Here is a 20,658-nt window from a genome sequence, read left to right as displayed (position 1 = left end):
TGGCGCAGAGGCAGGTGCGTCTCAGGGTTCGGTGGGGACACTGGGGAGTTCTGCCCGCAGACTTCTGTTTCTTTGTCAAGTGGGAGGTGAGGTCTTCAGCTGAGAGCAAGGATGTGGGTGGAGGCTTGGGGAGGAAGGTGTGAAACAGTCATCATGGAGTCAGGAGAGGGAGAGAACCAGGGGATGTGGCAGGAACACCAGGCACTTTTGAAGAACAAGTTGGGTTGGGGATGGTGAGTTTGTAGAAGTACCCATCTGCTTCCCCGTGTGTGGTGTGTTGTGTGTGTGTGTGTTGTGTGTGTGTGTGTCCAGCAAGTTCAGCCGCCCTGGCTGCAAGCAAAAGAAGCAGCTAGAATGATTAACACAGGGCTGGGACAATAAAAGGTCAGAGCGTCAGGAGAGTCCAGGATAACGGCAGGAGGATGCCTAAAATGATGGACCACGGACTCTACTGGACTCAGAGCAGAAAAGACAGAGGAAGGCAATGCAGAGGCGCCAGTGAGCCCAAGGTCCCAAGGAAGTGAAAGAACAGTGGTGCGCGAGGCTTTGGTTAAGCAAAGTGGAGACTGGGGGGTGGCGCCAGAAAGCAGGCCCCTCCACCCTGTGGTTTTCAGGTGATGCCAAATGTGTGGCCTTGGGAGTGAGAGGCTGAGGTGGGGAAGCCAGGAAAAGAGCTGTGTCCTGAAGTCACTGATGTCGCGGTGACAGCCGGACCTGGAACGGGGAGGGCCTCACTGATGAGGAGGGTGGCTGGTGAGGAGGAGGGCGTGGGGACCATGCGGCCCAGTTCTGTTAGAGAAGTGGCATTCCCTCCCCCGGAAGCAGGCTCTCCAGGATGAAAGATCAGGAGAGAAGGAGGAGGTTTGAGACGAGGTCACAGATTAGCACAAGGCGGGAAGCCAGAAGTTTTATAAGGAGTCCCAGTAGTGCTCAGAGGCTGTGTGAGTTCAGGGGAGTCCTTTCCCCTCCTTGAAGCTGAAGGTTCTCATGGATAAAAAGGCAGAGCTTCACAGTCAATGCTAATGAACTGTAGATGGGTTCCAGGTGTGCCCAGGTGTAGATGGGTTGGTTCCAGGTGTGCCCAGGTGTAGATGGGTTGGTTCCAGGTGTGCCCAGGTGTAGATGAGTTCCAGGTGTGCCTAGATAACGACCCCCTCCATCAGACAGAGTTCCTGGGCCCGTATCACGGTGCACAGGAGCTATGATGTGAACAGAGCTGGGGAGCACAACGGGCCCATCACTGCCCAGGTACCCAGCCATCGCTGAAATTCCCTTAGTGTGTCTCTGGTGTGCCATATTGGAGGAGGCTGCGAGGAGGCTCAAAGAACACTCTGCTGCCGGCAGGAGTCTATCTGCTGGCAGAGCTGGGAGCCAAGTTTCCTTCCTCCCCCTGCTCACCCCACTCCCTTCCAGCACCAGCAGAAGGAGCTGTGAGGTGCTCAGATGCCCAGGTAAGAGCAGGTGCACCCAGTTTCTCTTCCAGTTGGTGGTTGAATGGTCCTTGATGGCCCTCTCAAGCCTCAGAAGCATGAAGGTGGAGGAGAGATCACCTACCAGCTCCTTCATCTACTTCATCCAGCCTTGAACATAAACTCACCCCTTCTGAGGAGCTGGGTAGCTTATGTATCTTGCTGCACACAACCTAGAGAAAGCCTTCACGAGGCAGAGCTTTCTCTGGGGGGCAGCCACTTCTCAAAAAGTCATGGAAGTTGGGGGTCATGGTGCATGCCTGTAATCCCAGCACCTTGGGAGGCTGGGGTAGAAGGATCACAAGTTTGAGGCCAATGACAGCAACTTAGCAAGAACGTGGGCAACTTAGCAAGACCCTGTCTCAAAGTGAAAAATAAAAAGGGCTGGGGATGTAGCTCAGTGGCAAAGCTCCCCTGGGTTTAATTCCCAATCCAAAAAAAAAAAAAAAAAAAGTACCAGCCCTCCTGGAAGATGCTATATGCCCAGAGAACGCACAGGCCACCTAATCTTACCCTAATCATGAAACACCACAGAAGACCCAGCACCTGGCCCAGTACTTTTGCACACAATAGATGCTCAATAAATGTTTACAGACTAAATGAAGATGATTCTCAAATGTTTAACAAAGAATATCCCACAAAGTCCACCAGAATTCCTTAAATTATCAATCACGTTGCTCCTGTGTATTTGGGTAGTTAATTAAAAGCCTCCTTTCAACATTCTCTAACATTTATCGGGGCTTACTCTGCGCCAAGCATTTCACAGGTGTGAGCTGCGTATGCCAATCCCACTTATTGTTTTGTTGAGGTTTCCGTGGTGCTGCGGACTGAACCCAGAACCCAGAGCTTGGCCCAGGCTAGGCAAGCACTCTGCCCCTGAGCTCCGTCCTGTTAAGCCAATATTAGAGATAAGCAAACTGAGGCTCAAAGGAAGGTGAAGAGATATGTCCAAGGCCAGAGAACTGGGGAGCCATGGCCACAGGATTCTAACCCAGACGGATCCAACTTTAAGACAGTGCTCTTCTCAGCACACCAGCTGACTCCAAACAGAGTCACAAACAGAGAGTGGCACTGGAGTGACAGATCGGAGAGGGAGACAGAGAGGTCGTGCGCAGGGAGACGGTCAGAGGCTCCCGGCCGCCGTGCCCTGGGGAAGCGGTATTGAGGTCCGGTAAGCTTTGGCGAGCAGAAGTGGAGAAGGGTCAGTCCTCGGCTCATCTCGCCCCTTTGATGGCTCGCCTGGCTCCCCCTCCTGCACCCACACCCTCTGGCCTTTCATACTGCTGTCCTCCTTGTTTCTCTGAGTGTCTGAGAGGCCTAGAAACAGCAAGAACCTTTCTGGTAGACACACTGTCCTGACTCCTCTCCCCATGTGGCCAGCCGTGCAAACCCCTGGACCCAAAAGGGACCCTTGTTCTCAGAGCTCAGGGACCAGGCAGGAGAGTGATGGAAGACATGAGTTGTCTGACCTGCCACCGCTGAACGCGACTGTCAGCTCCCTGGGGCCTGCCCAAGTCTGTGTGACAGGTGAGCAGCTGTACGCCTCATCTGTCTGTCCATCTGTTTTCCTCGCAGGGGTCTGGAAAGAGCTGATGTTGCTCAGAGAGGGGAGACCCTGGTCCAGAGGCAGCTGCCTTCCTTGGGATATTACTCAGCAGGGATGAGGAAGGGTGGGGCACAAAGAAGGGCCTCTTTCTCCTGCCAACCCTGGAGGCCCCTCCCCAACGCCAAGGGCCCCTCCTTGCCTCCCCTCCCCTCCTCCCAGTTCCCCCAGCTCTGCCTGCCAAGCTCTGCAAATTACCACACATGCCAATAAGTCATTAGAAACCAGAACGGCAAATGTGGGGTTGCCATGGAGACTGACACCAGGCTCTGGCAGCCCTGGGGGCCGGCCAGTGGCTCAGGTGTGCGGTGGGGAGAGCCAGGAAGACCAAAAACGCTTCATAGAGGGGAGATAATGACGCGCTGTCCCGGGGCTGATTTCAGGCAGGCACAGGCTCTGCTGCCTATTTCCCTCTCCTCCCCTGCTGTCCCCAAGGCCCTGTCCTGCCCACCTGCAGCTCTCTAGGGTGGGGAATGCTGCACAGGCTACAGGAAGCAGGTGCTGCCTGCTCAGTCAGCTGGGTCTCTGCCCAGAGGAGGTGGCTGTGATAAAGCCCGGCTGGGGAGCAGCCCCAGGGCAAGGAACGCTGAGAGCGCTAAGCAACCTGGGTTGGTTGCCTCCGATTGGAGGATACTGAGGCCCAGGGAGAGGCTGAGGGCTGAGCTCTGGGAAGTGCTGTCCCCCCACCTTCCTGAGCTGGAACTCACTTTGCTTCTGTTCAGTGCTTGCTGTGGCACCCGGCCTCTGCAGGTAAACACACACACACACACACACACACACACACACACACACACGTTGAAGATGAACAAGTGGAGGAGAGAATGCGGGTGAGCATCCGGGATTTCTAGCAGAGAGAAACAGGCCCTGGACTGGAGTCCTTGCTTGTGACCCCCAGCAAGCCAGTTCACTCTGGGCCTGAGTTCGTTGTCTGTAAACCATGGAGGTTGTATTTCAGACACAGTATTTTCCAAACTAGGTTCTTCAGAATTGCCCAGGGTCATTGGGAGGTCAGGAGAAGGTCCAGTGGGGCTCTGGTCTACCTGCTCTGCTTTTGCCTGTATTGAAATCCCCATGGCTGCGAGAACAAATTGCCACAAATTTAGTGGCTTAAGACAACAAAAATCTATCATAGATCTGGAAGTCAGAAGACTGAAATGGGTGTCTCGGTCAGGGTGTCAGCAGGCTGCTGTCCTTTCTGGGGGCCGCAGGGGAGGAGTCCCTTCCGTCCACGTTCCTTGGCTCACGGCCCCTTCCCTCCTCAAAGCCAGCACTGGCCAGACAAGTCCTGCTCTTCTGGCTTGACTCTGACACTGACTTCTGCCTCTCTCTTCCACAAGGACCCTTGAGATTACATTGGCCCACGAGGATACCCAAGATAACCTCCTGTCTGCAGGTCAAACGACCACCACAGCCCTCCACCCCCACCCACAGGGTAACGCAACCTATTTTCAGGTTCCAGGGATTGGCGACATAGGAGGGCCGTTGTTCTGCCTACCACACACACACTTTTGTTTTGAGACAGTGGATCCATTTCTATAAGCATTTGAAAGCCACATGACCCGAGGACTCCGTGGCCTCAGTTCTGAAGTGCCACAACCTAGGCTCCTCTTCTCCATTCTCCTAGGGGGGTCTTTGCGAGGAAACACAGAGGCCAACTGGGGTCTGCACATCAAGTGTGAATGCTGGCAACTTAGGCTGTCCTGGTGTCACCAGAAAAGGGGTCTCCAGGGAGGAACAAATGAGGACTGTCTTAGGGAATCCCCCCAGCTCAGGTCCTTCCTCTCCATTTCATATGCACCCCTATATTCAGATTGCCCTGAAATCATCTCTTCTTGTTTTGATTTCCAGGTAAGTTCAGATGAAGTGGTGTGTGTGTGTCTGGGGGAGACCAACCTTGCACGTGACTGAGTCACACTCCCCAGCTGGGTGCTGAGGCACTCAGTCGCAGAAATGTGGCAGAGCTTTCCCCACCCTTCTTGGGTTCAACGGAAGGTGTCTTGTGCATGGGTGTGTCTTGCTACAGCCCCATGGGTGGAGTTACGCTCACCTGTTCCTTTGTAATATATCCTGTTTGGGATAGAATGTTCCATGGAAGTGCCTTGTGTGTGTCCGCTTCTCTTACTGTGCCCTTGAGTGTGGTCTACCTAGATGTCAGTCAACCTGCTGACAGTGGACATCATGAAACCTGACCCCTTGCCTCATTTGAATAGCTTCTCCTCAATAAAAGGGGTCAGCGCATGCTCTCTTTCTCTCTTTCTGCGGACCCTTAAGGTCAGAGGAGCCGTCACAGTGACCCCCCCAAAAAAGGTATTTGTGTCTCTTGTGTGGTCATTTCGTGCAGCCCAATTAGCCCAGTTCCCCTGGAGTGACCCCTGAGCGTTTTAGTCGAGAACGAAACCCGGTATGTGTCCTTGCACACTCTACCTGGTGCAGAAGGCACCTCAACTTAGCAGTCTCGAACATACCATCCTTTCTTCCTCGTACTTCGACCTTCAACACTCTTTCCCAGATCCATCCAGAAGATTCCTCAGATTGTTTATAACATTCCAGAAATAGCACCCAATTTCAGAATGCACAGGTCTTAAGAGTCTTCCCACTAGCTCCTTTCCGGGCCCACCGTGATCAGCTCCAGCACTTGGATGTGGAAATGCCTCCTCCTCACCCCGGGGTGGTAGTGTCTCCCTGCACACCATCCATCCAGCAGAACCTCCGTTCTCACCTCTGCAAGATGCTTCCTGTCAAGGACCCATGGGACTGCATAACCACACTCTCAGAAGAAAGGCGCCCTGGGTATTAATCACGGCCCTGGTGTTTTATGATTTTATGCAAATGGCTTGCCCTCTCTCAGCCCTCTTTTTTTTTTCCCCTCAGTATAAACTGGCAGCTCATTCCCATTCCTACTTCTACCGTACTTCCCAGGGGATCCCGGAAAAGAAATGTGTTGCGGCAGGGGAGAGCGATTCTCTGGAGGAGCGGCCCTGGGGAAATTGAGGAGAAGAGGAACTAACATTTATTGAGCTTCTACTTTGTAGCAGGCACTTTACACAGATTAGCTCGTTTAAGGTGGTGGTTGAAAACCAGGGCTCTGGAGTCAGAAAAATTCAGGATTGAATTCTGGCTCTGCCACATGCCGCCTGCATGTGGCCCCAGGGCAAATTACGTCAGGCTTCCAGTTTTAGTGTCCTCAACTGCAAAATGAGGGGAAAAGAGTGTCTACTTCACAGTCTTATGTGGATTCAACGAGATAAATGCAGTAAAGCCTTCCACATCTCATAAACACAAATGTTAGCTAATATTACTAATAACCCTGTGAAGTTGGTGTTAATAACCCGGATTTATAGATGAGGAAACTGAGGTTCACAGAGGCTTAGAAAATGCCCAAGGGCACGTGGTTCCAGAGTAACCCAGCTCCAGCTGACTCCATGTGCTCTGGATCATGAAAGGACAGGAGCCTTGGACTCTGCCCTGCAGAGCCCAGGAGTACCACTAGAACAGAGCCACAAGCCCTCCTTTCTCAGGCTCCTGAGGGCCGCCATGGTGGAGAGGGCCACTGATGAGTGGCAATGGTTCTGCTCACTTGACCCTTGGCTCTTGCTCTTTGGCTGGGGTCTGGGGAGGGGTGCATCTCCACGTGGGTCTCAGAGGGTGCAGGCACCCCTATGGATCCCCCTCACTCCACTCAGGCCATCTCTCTCCACACATCAGTGGTGAGCTCACCGATGCTCCAGGAACAGGACATACCCCTCCCTGGGAGGAAGGTGGCTGGCTCCCTTTGACGTGATTTGATTTCCAGTTCACTTATATGAAACACACAGAAATGGATGGGAATGACCTACCAGACAGGAGCCTGGGCTGCGAGAGGAAGGGAGAAGAGAAGCTGGCTGCAGACCTCGTGGGAAACCAGAGCCCAGGGGATTTCAGAGAGCCAGGAGGACATTGGTGGGCCAAGGGCGTGGCTGCAAAGTGGGAGATCCTGGGTGCCAGTCTATGCACACAACGGGAGAGCTGGCTCAGGACCCGTTCAGAGAAAGAGAGACCAGAGACTGGTCAGCCCTGGGAAGGAGGGGGCAAGCACACGGGGGTGGATGGGTGGGGGGTTTCGGGCCATAGACAGCTACTTTCCTGGGGCTTTGAGGGATTAGAGAGGACATCAGAAACCCAGATGGTGGAGAAGGGACTGCTTCAGAGACCACAGTCCCCACCGGGGGAGCTGATGTGTTTGGGCCTTTCACCCCCCACACCCAGATGGCTGCCCTCTTTCCCTCCCACCCCCACGAGCCCTGAGTTCCTGCAAGAATCCTTCCCCGCCTGCAGGATAGAACCTCACTCCGTTTTCCAGGCCCAAATCCGCCGCACCTCCCGGAGGAAGCGTTCCCTATATCCTCCCACACAGCGCTCGCAGTTCTGATAACATTTATAGTCTAAATCACACAGTTTAGCACTCGGTTTTAAATACTGTCTGGTATTATTCCCTCATTATTTCTTGCGAGTATGAGTTGTGCCTTCCCAACCCATCTGTAGCTTTCCCGACCCGCAGAGACTGGGTCTTCTGCTTCTTTATGTCCTCCCCAGCCCCACAGCCTGCTCCCCAGGTTCAAGGCTTAACAAACACTTGGGTACGCACAGATTGACTGAAATAGCTTCAGCGACCAGAGAGTCCAGCGGGTCAGAATGAGCGCTTGCTGCTGCGCACAACGCTGGAGTGAATGACCCAAACCTTGGGGCTTTCAAAATCAGAGTGTGTCATCCCATGCTCCCAACTCTGCAAAGCCTCTTTCACAGAGGAGAAAACAGACTCCTCACCCAGCTGCAGAGCCCTCCACTCTCTGGCCTCCTTGTTATTTTCTGGCCCCAGAGAGACAAAAGTGTCTCTCTGCTCTCCCACAGCCTCCCTTAGCCTGGCCTCCCCCAGGCCCTTCACCCAGCCAGCCTGCCTCTCAGCCTCTGCACCTGCAGCTCCCTCTGCCTGGGTGACTTTGCTGCCCCTCATCTTTACTCAAATGTCACCTTCTCAGCAAGCCCCTGCGGCCACCTGTGCAAATCTACAACCTCGCATCTCCGAACATGTGCTCTTGGTTTTTCCTTCCTGTCTGTATTTTTCTTTGGGTCCCTTGGCACTCTAATATGCTATTTGCTTTGTAAGTTTACTTTACTGTATCCCCAGAAAATAAAGTAAAAGTTCCTTAAGGGCAGAGATCTCTGGTTGTTCCCTACCGCCTATGCCCCAGGGCCAGGTTCAGAGGCTTAATAAATACTCCCTAATAAAAAGACTCCAGTCCCACCCTGTGTCTGCTGGCAGAGGCATGGGGCCATGGCTGTGCTCAGAGCCAGGCAGCACAATTCTTCAGGTCCCTTAGGTTGTGGGGTCCACCCTTCCGTCCCTGGGCCACTCTGGGAAATACCTTCTGAAGCTCAGGGCCCTCCTCTCACTGGGAGGTTTGTTCAGAAGTAGGAGCCAGAGAAGAGCAGTGACAGCCAGGCAGGTAAAGTGTCAAGACCTCCTTGTCCCCTTCCTTCTATGCAGCTTTTAATTTTCCGCTGCCCTCAGTGGTCATCTCACCCTCTGGGCATCCCCACCTCTGCGCTCCCAGGCCAAAGACAGATGCCTTCAGCGCTCAGCTCTGAGCACTGAGTGTGAGAACGCTTTTAGGAGGAACATCGCCATTCCTGCTTTTCTTCTCTCTTCCTCCTTTTTCTTTTCCCTGGAAGCATTCCAGACAGACCCACTTTTCCAGGGGGACCCAAGCTGGCTGCATTAACAATCGCTGTCCCCATCTTCCATATGCTTTAGCCCCAAAGGAGCTGCCTTGGGAGATGTTGTAAATAAAACAATTGCACTTGCTCTTCCCAAGACAGGCGAACCCTCCTTGTTAGAGGCACCCCACAGACAGCTCACATCCCAGGGCTTCTCTGTCTCCCTCCATCTCATCTGGGATCTCTGTCCTATTCTCCCGTTTCCCAGCAAGTCACCCTGCCAGGTCCCATTGTATGTCCATAGGGACCAGCTCTTCCGTCCTGCTTCTCTGAGGCCCCTGAGGCACTTGGCTGAGACAGAAACAATGCTGGATCTTCAATAGCAGATCTTAGAGGAACAGGAGGAGGAAGGGGGTCAGGGAGAACTTCTTGGAAGATCCCTAAAAGAGGCAAAGCAGACACTGGCTTGGACACCCTTGGCAAAGGGCACTTGTTCCTGTAGAGAGCTAGAGGAATTGGCTAGATGACTCCAGATCACCTCGAGGCCCAAGGAGCACTGGATTCCAGGGGTGGGGTGTAAGCAAAGGGCTGAATCCCTCCCTTGGTTTCTTTTCTAGTTACCTGTCCTTGAACAAGTCTGAGTCTTGGTGTCTTTGCTATAACAGGATCATCTACCTACCTAGTTGGGGTATTTGGGGGTATAGTGGGGTGATGCAGGTTAAAGCTCTCAGCATGGTGCCTGGCACAGCGTAAGTGCTCCGTGAATGCCAGGTGCTATAATCTGTGTCATTACGAGGTGAGAGGTGGCAGCTGAGAAGCCGTTCTTGCCCCAGGAAGCTTCTTTCTGTTCTTCATCCTGAAACTCACTTCAAGTCCATCAAATGCTGAGCAGCAGGGCAGGTGTGGGTGGAGGGCACATACAGGGACAAACTGGATCCCCAACCCAACCCGGCTAAACTCAACCTAAAAGGCAGCTCCCTCAGGCCAGGGCATCTCCTGGGTCCCCAGAAAGTGCTAGAAACCAGAGGACAAGGCTGGGGCAGCTCTGGATGTGGGGCCATCTGTGCAGGGATGGCTTAGAATATGTAGGAGGCTAAGGTCATGCCACTAGTCCCAGCAGGTCTGCACCGGGGCCCCTGCCCAGAGGCTGCTTTAGACCCAGGGCGTGGGGCTGTTCTGGGTGGCTTGCAAGCAGCACTGGAAGCCCAGCTCTCAGAACTGGGGACAAAGAGGCTGAGAGGACTGGTCATCAGTGTTAGTGATGTCCATAAAGACAACACATACACACCACGGTGCCCTTCCCTCCACATTTCCCGTGGCCTAGATACCCTCCGTGCCTGCATCCCAGGCCTACCCCTCTGCCTAGCTGGTTCCTTTTTAAGCCTTGGCCCAAATATCACGTCCTGCAGCAAGTCTTCTCTCTCTGCAAACAGAGGTAGCCACCTCTGCTCTCCCCTGTACTACAGCTCCCCCACCTAACGATAACAACAGCAATAATAATACTTATACAGCAGTTGCTAAATGCTAGAGGCTGTTCCGAGCTTGCTACATGTATTCCCTCATTTAATCCTCATAAGGACTCTATGAAGCATTATGAACTTCTATTATCTCATTTAGAGATGAGGAAACTGAGGCACAGGGAAGTTAGATGACTTGCCTGAGGGCTCCCAACTGTAAGCATGAACTCCAGCAGTGTGGCTCCAAAATCTATACCCTGTCTATGAACTCCTTAAGGGTAAAGGCAACATCTTGTTTGTCTCTTTGTTCCTAGCAATAGGCTCAACACACAGTAGGCACTTAGGGAGGAAGATGGACAGATTGAATAAGAACGGCCGAATAAGGCTAACTCGGCCGAATAAGGCTAACTCGGTGCAATTTCAGGCCCTGAGCTACAGTTCAGAGACACCAAGGCCCCCTGGGGAAGTGTCAGATAAAGGCTTCCTCCCTGTCTTAGTGAGCCAGCCACACAGTGCTGCGGTGTTCTGGACAGTGTGTCTTTTTGCATGTCTGTCTTCTGGTTTCTGTTTCTCAGTTACCTTCAATCTTTTGTCTTCCTCCCCTCTGTGTCTTGATCACTCTCCCCATTTCCTGCCCCATTCCAGCCCCTGACCATTGACCATGTCCTTCCCTGTGGTCCTTGCAGGTTTGAAAGTTTTCTGTCCCCGTCCTTTGCCTAGGAGTTTTCATAGAGTCCAGGCTTGCGGGAGGAGGCTGAGGACATAAGTGACACTGACTCTTTAGAACGGTCACGGACCAAGCTCCTAAACTCCAGCCCTGAACGAAAACAATTTTCCAGCCACTATACCCTAGATGCAGGTGGGGGTGGGGAGGATGGCTGCTGGCCACAGCTTGTCGCACATCTGCAGAAACTCAGAGAGATTCCCTGTCCTCCCTGCCTCCTCTCCAGGGTCCCAACTCTTCCAATGCCTTCCCTGACCACTTGAAAAGGCTTATTCACATGACCATTCAGCAAATGCGGGTCGAGTCTAGTATTTTAAGTGGGGAGACAAGGCACACTCCTGAAAAGTTAGGGTGAAATGTGAGCTTTGGTAAAACTGTACAACTCATGGACACGGTAGGGGCCAAATGGACTGCAGAGGATCAGCGATTTTGAAATGGAGTCTTATATGACCCAGCGCAAGTCGTCTGTCCTCTTATTTCCCTCAGCTAGAAAACTGAGGATGACAGTGCAGGCTTTAGGAGGCGATTATAGGGACTGAATGGAAAATACATATATATATATATATATTGTAAAGCTCTTAACAGAATGGTGCATAGTAGGTGCTCAATATACAATAATCATTGTTTCCTTCCTCTGTATGAAACAGCCTTCTATTCAGCCCTAGATCCCCATATACACATGAGAGATGAACTAATCCATCCTTTCATATCAGAAATGTTGACTTGAGCAGTGCCTGGTATACCTGGTATACGGTAAGGAGTTGGGACTCACATGTTAGGGGTCATTTAGTGTGATGATGATGATTCACTAGGGTTGTTTATACTCCCCACCTCCCCCCCCACACACACACCAGATCTTTGAAAGAACCTGGTGGGCACAGAACTAATCAGCTGGGGCCAGGGATATGCAGCTGCCAGGCCTGCCAGCCTGGGCTGCTCCATACAGAGGATGCAGCAGAGCCCAGAGTGCGAGCGATCCTGCGGTCAGGATGTGCAGGAGCCACACGGGGCTGACTTATGGTTTAAGCTGCAGTGTACAGAAAGAGAGGGGCAAAGGTGGAGACCTGGAAGGGAGGGAGAGAGATGTCTGGAGGAGAAGCATAAGGAGAAGAGTGAAGAACACAGGAAAGAGAGAGGAGGAGAAGGGAGGCTCGGATGAGAGAGAGAGTGAGAGAGGGAAGCTGCTGTCCCGGCTTGGCTGGAATGCACCTCAGATCTCTGAGTTCTCCCTCTCCCTCTCTGTATGGGGGAAGGTATGGATTTGGGGATGCTTCTAGGTGCTAGACCCTGGGCAGACCTCAATATCTGAAGCACTGAAGCCTTTCATTCCATCCTTTTCGAATGGTGAAGTCCCATCCCAGGCCCAGTGGAGGCCCTAGATGAGGAGGAGACAGTCTGAGTCCACTCTGGGGAGGAAGACGGCTCAGGAGGCTCTAACCCCTGAGCTCTTCGCCTTCTGTTTGCCCACAGCGGCACCTGGCCAGGAAAGTGGGTCAAGCCATCCACATGTGACTTTGAGGTAGCAACAGGACCCACAGGCAAGGGGGCGTCCATGCCCTGTACCCAGCTCTGTCCACCCCTTCTCTCCTTTTCAAAGAGAACTTTAAGGAGCAGTGGGCAATGGGAGGAGACCCTGGCCACGTCAATCATGGGGAGAACACTGGGCCAAAACCCTTCCCTGGCTGGCCAGGCAGTGGAGCATGGAGCCTGTCATTGTCCTGGGTGAATGAAGAGACCTAGATCTTCCCTCCCCCATCCTCTCAATGATAGTGACCAAGCTGGCAGGGAGCCACCTCTACTGCCCAGACCTGGAGAGGCTGTTCCCTCCACTCCCCCACCTCCTGGGGTCTTCACGCAGAGGGACTGCCTGCCCAGCTCTGGCAACCCGCGCTGTGCTCAGCCCACCCCCTCCAACCCTGCCAGGCGCCCAATTAGAAGCTGCGTTGGCTCCAACAGATGGGAGCTGCGGCAGCCTGAGGAACAGAGCACAAAGCCCAGCTGACATTTTCCTTCCTGTTCCTTTGGTGGGGGAGGAAGGACAGGGACAGAGGGGAACACAGCAACACCCCTAGGGCCCACCCCTAGGGTGTAGCTCTCGCCCACTTCTCAGCGTCTCAGTGCAGCCTCGAACGGAGCCTCAGTTCCCCCTCACCCAGCCACTCCTTGCTTCTCGCTGGCTGGCCAGCCAGCGCCTGCGCCGCCCTTCGCCATGCCAGCAGGACAGACGGCCCACCTGTGGCTGGCCAACCCATCCTGTCTCCTGGGTGCTGCGGTGGGCTCAGAGTTACCCCAGCGTTTCCGCCGCTTCCCACTCTCAGCGCCCTCACGCTGAGCCCAGAGCCGGCCCATCCCCCATCCCAAATGTCCCATCCCAGGCAGCGATCAGACCCCAGCCGGCCGGCCTGGGAGGAGGCAGGCTCCTGGTGCCAGATACTTCGGACAGACGCAAGGCCAGCTTGTCCCTCCGCAAGAACACACGAGCTCCAAGGAAGGGAAAGTCCCTGAGGTTCTGGAGCGCTTCCACCCTCCTGGTCCGCCCGTCACGCCCTCCCTAACCTTTCTGGCACCCCTGGGCTCCTCGACACCTCCTGGGCCCCGCTCTACCGAGCAACAGTTTCGGGGAGGTTCGGGCCTCTCCGGGCTGATTCAGGCCCAGACCCCTCCCCCGCCGCCCGGTCCAGCCGGTGCAGCCGGCCACCCTTTGCATTCTCCAGCTCTCCTTCCCTCTCCCGGCGGGCCGCCTTCTCCAGGTCACCAGCTCCTCTGCAGGCATCTCGGCTGAAGGCAGCGGCCCGCCTCTGCCCCCGGCCCCCGACTCGGGTTAGGCGGGGCCGCAGGCTGGGAGTCCCGAGACTGCTGCTCCCGCCGCATCCCCCGCAGCCACGCCGGCGGCCTCTGGGTCCAGTACACCGCGGCCTCGGCGGCGCTCCCCGGGTGAGCCCCGGAGCCGCACACTCACCCCGCAGGCGCTGTCCGCCGTCCGCCACCCGTGGCGCGGCGCTCCGATCGCCTCCGGCCCGGGCTGGGGGACGCTGCTCCGCGCCCTCCCGCCGCGCGCGCCGCCGCACAGGCGGGGGAGGCTGGGGGGGCGCCTTCCCCAACGTGGACTTATCTTGGGAGTGGTTGTGGGGCCAAGCCGACGCGGATGATGGCAGAATCACAACCTGTCTCCACCCGCTGCCCAAGGCTGGCGGTCGAGGGCCGGGCGCTCCCGGTGCGCGCCGCGCGTCTGCAAGTGCACGGAGCAGGCCCTCCGGCGCCCCTCCTCCCGCTTCTCGCTCGCCCTCCTCACTTGCTTCTCCGCCGCTCTCCCAACCTCCCCAGCCCACTCCGGTCGCCTCCTCCCAGTCTGCATGCCACGCCAACCCCCTCCAGTCCCGCTGCCATTTTAACTCCTGAGTGGCCGGAGGCCCCTTCTGCCTAACACGCACGCACCCCAGAGGAAGGAGCTGGGTGGGGCCGGTACTGAAGCTGAAGCCGGAGATGTCCTTGTGCATTTAGACCCAAGGCTTGGCTGCGAGAGGGAGAAGGGGCATTGCCCCCGAGTCTGAAGGGAGAAGCGAATGGCTTCTCTGATTCTTCCTCTGACCCTCTTGCAAAAGCCAGGAGGACAGATGGGATATTCAGCAGGTTTTAGAGGACTGGTGGTGCAGCTGTCCCAAAGTTAACTGTAGACTACGGAATGTGGGTGGATTAGAATGCACCTGTGGGCATAGGCACCCCTCACCCTAAAAAGCATGGAATGGGATAGCGGGAGTTCTCCTGCCTTTCCTCTATTGCTTCCTGAGCTGGGCAGCTTTGTCATTCTGGAAGATCACATCCTGGTGCTCAATAAAGGAGGTCAGTCTCAGTAAGTCTGAAGCAGGGACTGGCAGGCCGGCTAGGGGCTTGGTTGTGGGGTTTTGCACCCTGCAAGCTGAGCATCATGAAGCCCATCTGTGCAGAAAGTAGGTGCTGGGCTGCTGCCTGGTGGCTTGGAAAATTTGGGTCACTGCCACTAGTGGGGCTTTAGAGTATGGTTTTCCTGCAGGGACAAAGACTTCTGGCTCAGGTCTTTGAGGGGAATTCAGCCTGTGCCACTCAGAATGGACACCCAGGAGGTCAGCTTCCTGACAGTCTGCACATTATTGATGGGCTTGACCAGGCAGGGCCTGCAGATCCAGCAATGGGGGAGGTGGAAACCAAAGTGTGAGGAGCCTGCAGGGAGTGGCATCCCAGGGCTGCCTTCTTTTACCCAGTGCTTGAGCTTTGTCCCCCTGTCTAGACCCGGACCCAGCCTTCTGGCCCTGTCTTTTCCAAGGGCACCATGGCAGTCCTTGCCATGCTTGGAGACTTTGTGAAGTAGGCCCAAGGTCTTTGCCTTCCTCATGCACAGAGGTTTGCAACTTCATAATAAGCACATATTAAGTTCCCACTGAACCACCCCCAAGTTCCCACCCTCCACCCCTGCTGCCTGGAGTAATGGCCTCAAGGAGCTGAGAGGGACAAGTTGCAACTACCAAGAACAAAATTTAACATTTCAAGGCAATGGAAGTGCCATAGAAATACAGGAAGAAAATGGCATATGGGCTCCGGTTATTCACAGAGGACTTTATAGAGCAGCTGAGCTTCCAACTGAGCCCAGCTAGAGGAATAGGATTTGAGCTGGTAGAGAAAATGGGGACCAGCAAGGCAGGAAAGTGGACACGCAGAGTAGAATGGGTTGTCTGGAAGGTAGGGAGCAAGGGAGGACGTTTAGGGAGGTATGATGAGGTCTCTTTTCACAGATCTCTCATCTTACCCTGAGTTGACTTACGACCCAATTTAACAGACCAGAGAATGGAGGTTCAGAGGGTTTAAGGAAGTAGCCCATTCTTCAGGCAGAACTTGAGCCCTCACCTTGCAGTACTCTTATGATGCTACCTTGGATATGCAGAGTGGGATTCCCTGAAGAGGGGCCGAGGTCCCAGCAGTGTAACTGTGGCCTGCAGCCCAGTGCACCACTGGTGAAAGGGATGAAAGGGGCAGGCAAACCAGAGACCAGGAAGGTTGTGGGGACATAGGAGGAAGAGGGGAACAGTGTGGGTAGAGAGCCAATGCCACAGGTCACAGCAAGGAAGGCTTGGCGGAACTAATTGAGTGAGAGGGTCCGAAACTTGACTTCATGCTTTTGAGTGTGAGCCTGTGGGTTCCCTGTCAAGGGAGCCATCTTTCACTTGAAGGTCAATGTCAATGTATCCAGATGGGTTGTGGAGAGGAAGAAAGTTTGTCACCCCTTCACAGCTCAATGACTGGGCTGTCATTCACACCCAAATACCTGTGCCCCATCTCCCAATACCTGTGTATACCACCTGTGTCTCCCAACCAGAAGGTAAGCTTCTGAAGGCCGAGACTATACCATACAGCACGGAGATGAGACTAGGACCTTATAGTAGATGCTCAATGACTGATTGTTGAGAAGACGAATGGGGTGAAAGCAAATAACATTTAAAGTGGCTGATCCCTGAGTGACAGACCCTGTAACACACAGGGTGAGGCACGAAGAAATTGTATCAGCTGTGGAGAGAGAATGGGGGAAGCCTGCCCTTGAGTGGACTCCAGGTTTCCTGCAACCCAATGGGACTGATCTAAGTGCAAAGGTTTTTGAGTCAGAGAGATCTGGATTTGAAACTCTGCTTGTCCATTTACTCTGTGTTGCTTCGGGAGAGGTATGGAACTTCTCTGAGCTCTGATTCCTGTGTAGAAAATATTCATTCAAGCAATAGCTGTCAATAGTGACTGAGCATCTTCTTCATGCAAGGGTGATGATCTTATTTATGCCTCATCTCACTGAAAACTCTATCCACCCTAGGACACTGGAAATAGGAGAAAAGCAAGGTCAACATCACTAATACATAATAGAGCTGAGGTCTGAAATCAAGGCCATTGGATGGCAGAGTCCAAACACAAAGCCAATTCCCATGTTGCACTTCTTCGGGATGAGGGTAGCACTGAGGGTACTAATTCCTATTCATAGCATTGTTGTGAGGTGTGACAGAGGCTGCATATGTCTGGTAGTGAACACGGAGCCTGGCACACAGAGCATCTCAGTAAATGGTAGTCGTCTCCCAACCCAGCTCCCGCGGCTCCCATTCTGAGCCAGATCCCTCCCCAGGAAAAGCTGGGGACTCAATCCAGAGTGCTTTGGAAGCTGGCAGGTAATTACTCAGAAAATTTAATGGCCTTGTTATTGACCTTTTGCCCTCCAAGTTTAATCTCTGGGCTTAGCCAAGCATAATGTCCTGCCAGGAAACCTGGGACTCTGTGACATCAGAGCGTCTCAGGAGAGGGATGCCGAATTACATGCCCCTAGAAATAGTCCTGTGCTCAACTGCCCTTGACTCTTGAGGGTAGGGGTCAGGACGATGAACCAATGGGATTGCTGTTTTGGGTGGTGGGGGCTGTAAGAAGAGGAGGGCTCTTCCTGGAGCCTGGCAGATGAGCCAGGACAGAGGAGGGAGGCTAGGGATGTGGCTGGCACTTCCTCTTAGCAGATCTTTCACTGCTAGATGCAGCCTCTGCTCAGCCCCTGCCTCAAGAGATACATGGTGGGGCTGGGGCTGGGACTCCTTGGTAGAGCGCTCGCCTAGCATGCATGAGGCCCTGGGTTCGATCCTCAGCACCACAGAAAAATAAAATATTGTGTCCACCTATAACTAAAAAATAAATATTAAAAAAAGGAGATACTTGATGGGTCCTTGGGAGTCATTGAGGACTGTTGTCCCACCAAGGGAGAGTGTGGCTCTAGAGAACATTAGAGTCACCTAGAGAAAGTGCAAACGCAGGCTCCGAGTTCCAACCCCAGAGTCAGGTTCTGTAGCTCTTAGAGTGTGCATTTTGGATCCGCTGTCCAGGTGATTCTGCCTCAGTGATTGGATGGACCTTGCTTTGAAATGTGCGTGCCTGGGGGTGCCCATTGCTCTCTGACCTCTCCCTGCCTGGGCTCCCTCTGTGCAGAGACTTGTCTTCTGAGCTCTTGAGAAACAAATGACCCAAGAACAGAGTCTCTGACTGAGGCAGATACACAGTGAAACTAATGAAGCTTAAGCTTTGGGGTTTCTCACTTGTCGGGTGGCCGGGAGGTTTAGAGTGTTCTATGTGGGGAGGGAAACACAGCTTGTTAGCATAAGTGTTTCTGATAAACTGATAAAGAGACGTCAGGAGAATTTCCAAGGAGGTGTGTAAATTGTCATAATCTTCTTTCTAGTTCTAAATAAATATCACCACTAGGGACTCTTCCCCTGACCCTGCCCTCAGGAGCTCCCAGGATTCACAGACACCCTGGGACCACACAGAACCAGAAAGGCAGAAGGATAAACAAATACTGCAGAGGGAGAGCTGTGTGGAACTGCAGGGAGTCCTCAAATTTATCTTGGGTCATATTCTTGGAAAAGACACTGCAGGTAAAAATGATGTAGGATTGAATCTGGTTTTGCCCAGAAACAATGTGATCATGGAAATTACATTCCTCACCAAGGTCCTGCTGCCCAGCTTTTAGGGCATCAGCATAAACCATAAATAGCATATTTAATCAACTGTAAATGATACACCTGTACTTTGTATTTCTTAAACTGAATTTGAATATCTAAGACAGTTAAAGCTAGGCAATATGGTAACCAAACCTCATTGTATTCAATTTAACATATTTGAGAGATTCCCAGAGGAAATGCTAGTTTGAGGAAAGGAGCATGGGAACCCTGGAGTGAATCTCCTTCTCCCATACAGACCCCACATAGGCAAAGCCAGAGGCTCTCAGAGGTCTGGAGGTGGGGACAAGGGCTCTGTGCCCCGTGGCACATTTAAAAACAGACCGACCACTTGCAAAGTGTAAATCTCTTAAGTTCAAGGCTGCCACATGCACACCAGGAGTGGGAGACATCTAAGGGGCTCTGAATTAGAGTGTTCCTTGTGCTGAGATAGAAGGACTTTCTGGAGGAGGGAGTTTTTCAGAGGATATTTGAGGGCAGGGAAGAATGGTTAGGTTTCTAAAGAAGTCAGTTCCAGAGTCCCTTGATCTGACTTCTGACCCTCCTCACTGTAACCCACAGGTTGTCAAGAAGACTTTGTCCCCAAGTGCTCATCACCCACCTACCCTCTACTTGATGGTTTTCAAACTGCGGGGTAGAGATCTGTTAGTGGGTTGCAGAAAACACTTTTTTAAAAAATGAAGTAGAATAGGAACATATTTCATTAGTACTTTTGTTCTAGCTTCGAGTAAATGTATGCATGGGGACTGAGTCATGATGTTCCATGTATCTTTCCAGGAGTGACTATCAAACCTTGCTTATTTTTTTCAAAGCCTTCAAATAAAATACACCTGGGTTATCCCCCATGTTGAGAATAAAATATTTACCCGGGGCCTTTTTGAAGTGAATATGGTTATAAAGGAGACCTCGCTATTTGTAAGAAGACGGATCATTCCCAAATCAATACAAAGTATACTTTGTATTACTCCTGTCCATTCTCTTCTTTTCCAATCAGATTCTATTCATTTTTGAACATTTCATTTCAGCAGTGGTTCACAGGGCAAAGAAACCAGGGCTCATATCTCCTAACCTGTCCTTTTTCTTTGTCGGGTGGCCAGGAGGTATACACCTCTGTGTTTTCCTTCTTACTTTTTTTTCTAAGAGGAGGAAATCTTTATGATCTTATTTCCAATATTTGAATGAATTCCAACAGAGACCTTAGGAGTCATGAGGAATCTCCAAAGATCATTCCTTAGATCTGTTCCAGCAGCTACCATCTGGGTTATTTTTGCTTTTTAAACTGCTGTTTCTGAAATTATACGTGCAGCAGAACCACTTGGGAACTGAATAAGATGCAGATTCCTGGGTCCCACCCCATAGGACTGATGTGAAGCTCATGAGCTGCATTTTTTTCCACCCTCTCCCTGAGAGATTCTGATGCAGGTGTTCGAGGACCACACTTTGAGGAACTGCTTATCACCATGGAGATGACTCAGCTCCTTCCTGAAAGCTTCCCCATCACTACTGATTCTGATCCCTCCACTCCCTTTCCCTTCTGCAGACAGAGTCTCAGTTTATGCTACTTTATGCTTCTTTCCAATCTTTGGCACTTTGTCTGAAAACTTACTTTCTCTGGGTATCCTGCTCATTATTAAATGACAAACTCTCCCAAGTAAATGTATCATTCATTGCTAGGTCCCCAGAGGACCCAGAGGAAGAAGGCCTTGCTCGTGGCAGACTTCCCATAAGCACAGGACAGAATCCTCCCGTAAACCCCTGATCCTCCCATCCCCACCCTCTTTGTGATGGTCCCCACCCGTGAGTGCTCAGGACAGGTGGTTAGTGTCTCAGTTGTTCCCCAGATCAGTGTTGTTGGTTGGGTGATTGGATTCTTTCTCATCTCCCCTTCATAGGATTAAAAGTGAATGGGTAAAAATAATGGGAGTCCAGCTGTCCCCAGGGACAGTGACTGTGTAGAGAGAGGGCTGTTACATTCTTCTTGTTCAGAAACACATCAAACAGCCAAGACAGGAGCCTCAGCATCTGGGCTAGAACTGATGTAGCAAGCCAGGTGCTTTGGCCCTGCGTGGAGGAGAGCCTGGGAGCCCCTGCACAAAAGGATGTGGAGCAGATGCCTCTTCACTTCTGACCCCAGTCACCTCCCGTTGTCCCCCTAGCACCAACCTTGTGGGTGGCCTAAGGCAAGCAGCCTGGGATCTAGCTCCTG

General features: G+C 52.8%; 1 protein-coding gene across 1 annotated transcript in view; it reads right to left on the bottom strand.

Annotated features, from left to right (window-relative positions):
- The window catches only part of Lrrn2 (leucine rich repeat neuronal 2), a 63,584-nt gene extending 49,348 nt beyond the window's left edge, over nt 1-14,236 (bottom strand). The window contains exon 1 of the mRNA XM_046463065.2: nt 13,907-14,236. The gene's annotated coding sequence lies outside the window, so the exon portion shown is untranslated. The remainder of the gene's footprint in view (nt 1-13,906) is intronic.
- Between the last annotated feature and the right edge of the window lie 6,422 nt (nt 14,237-20,658).

The sequence above is a fragment of the Marmota monax genome, unplaced genomic scaffold, assembly GCF_021218885.2.
Source record: "Marmota monax isolate L192 unplaced genomic scaffold, Marmota_monax_Labrador192_F-V1.1 WCK01_AAM20220418_F8-fsc00099, whole genome shotgun sequence".
Lineage (NCBI taxonomy): Eukaryota > Metazoa > Chordata > Mammalia > Rodentia > Sciuridae > Marmota > Marmota monax.
Note: the sequence above shows the minus strand (reverse complement) of the source record. Positions and strands in the feature narration are given on the sequence as shown.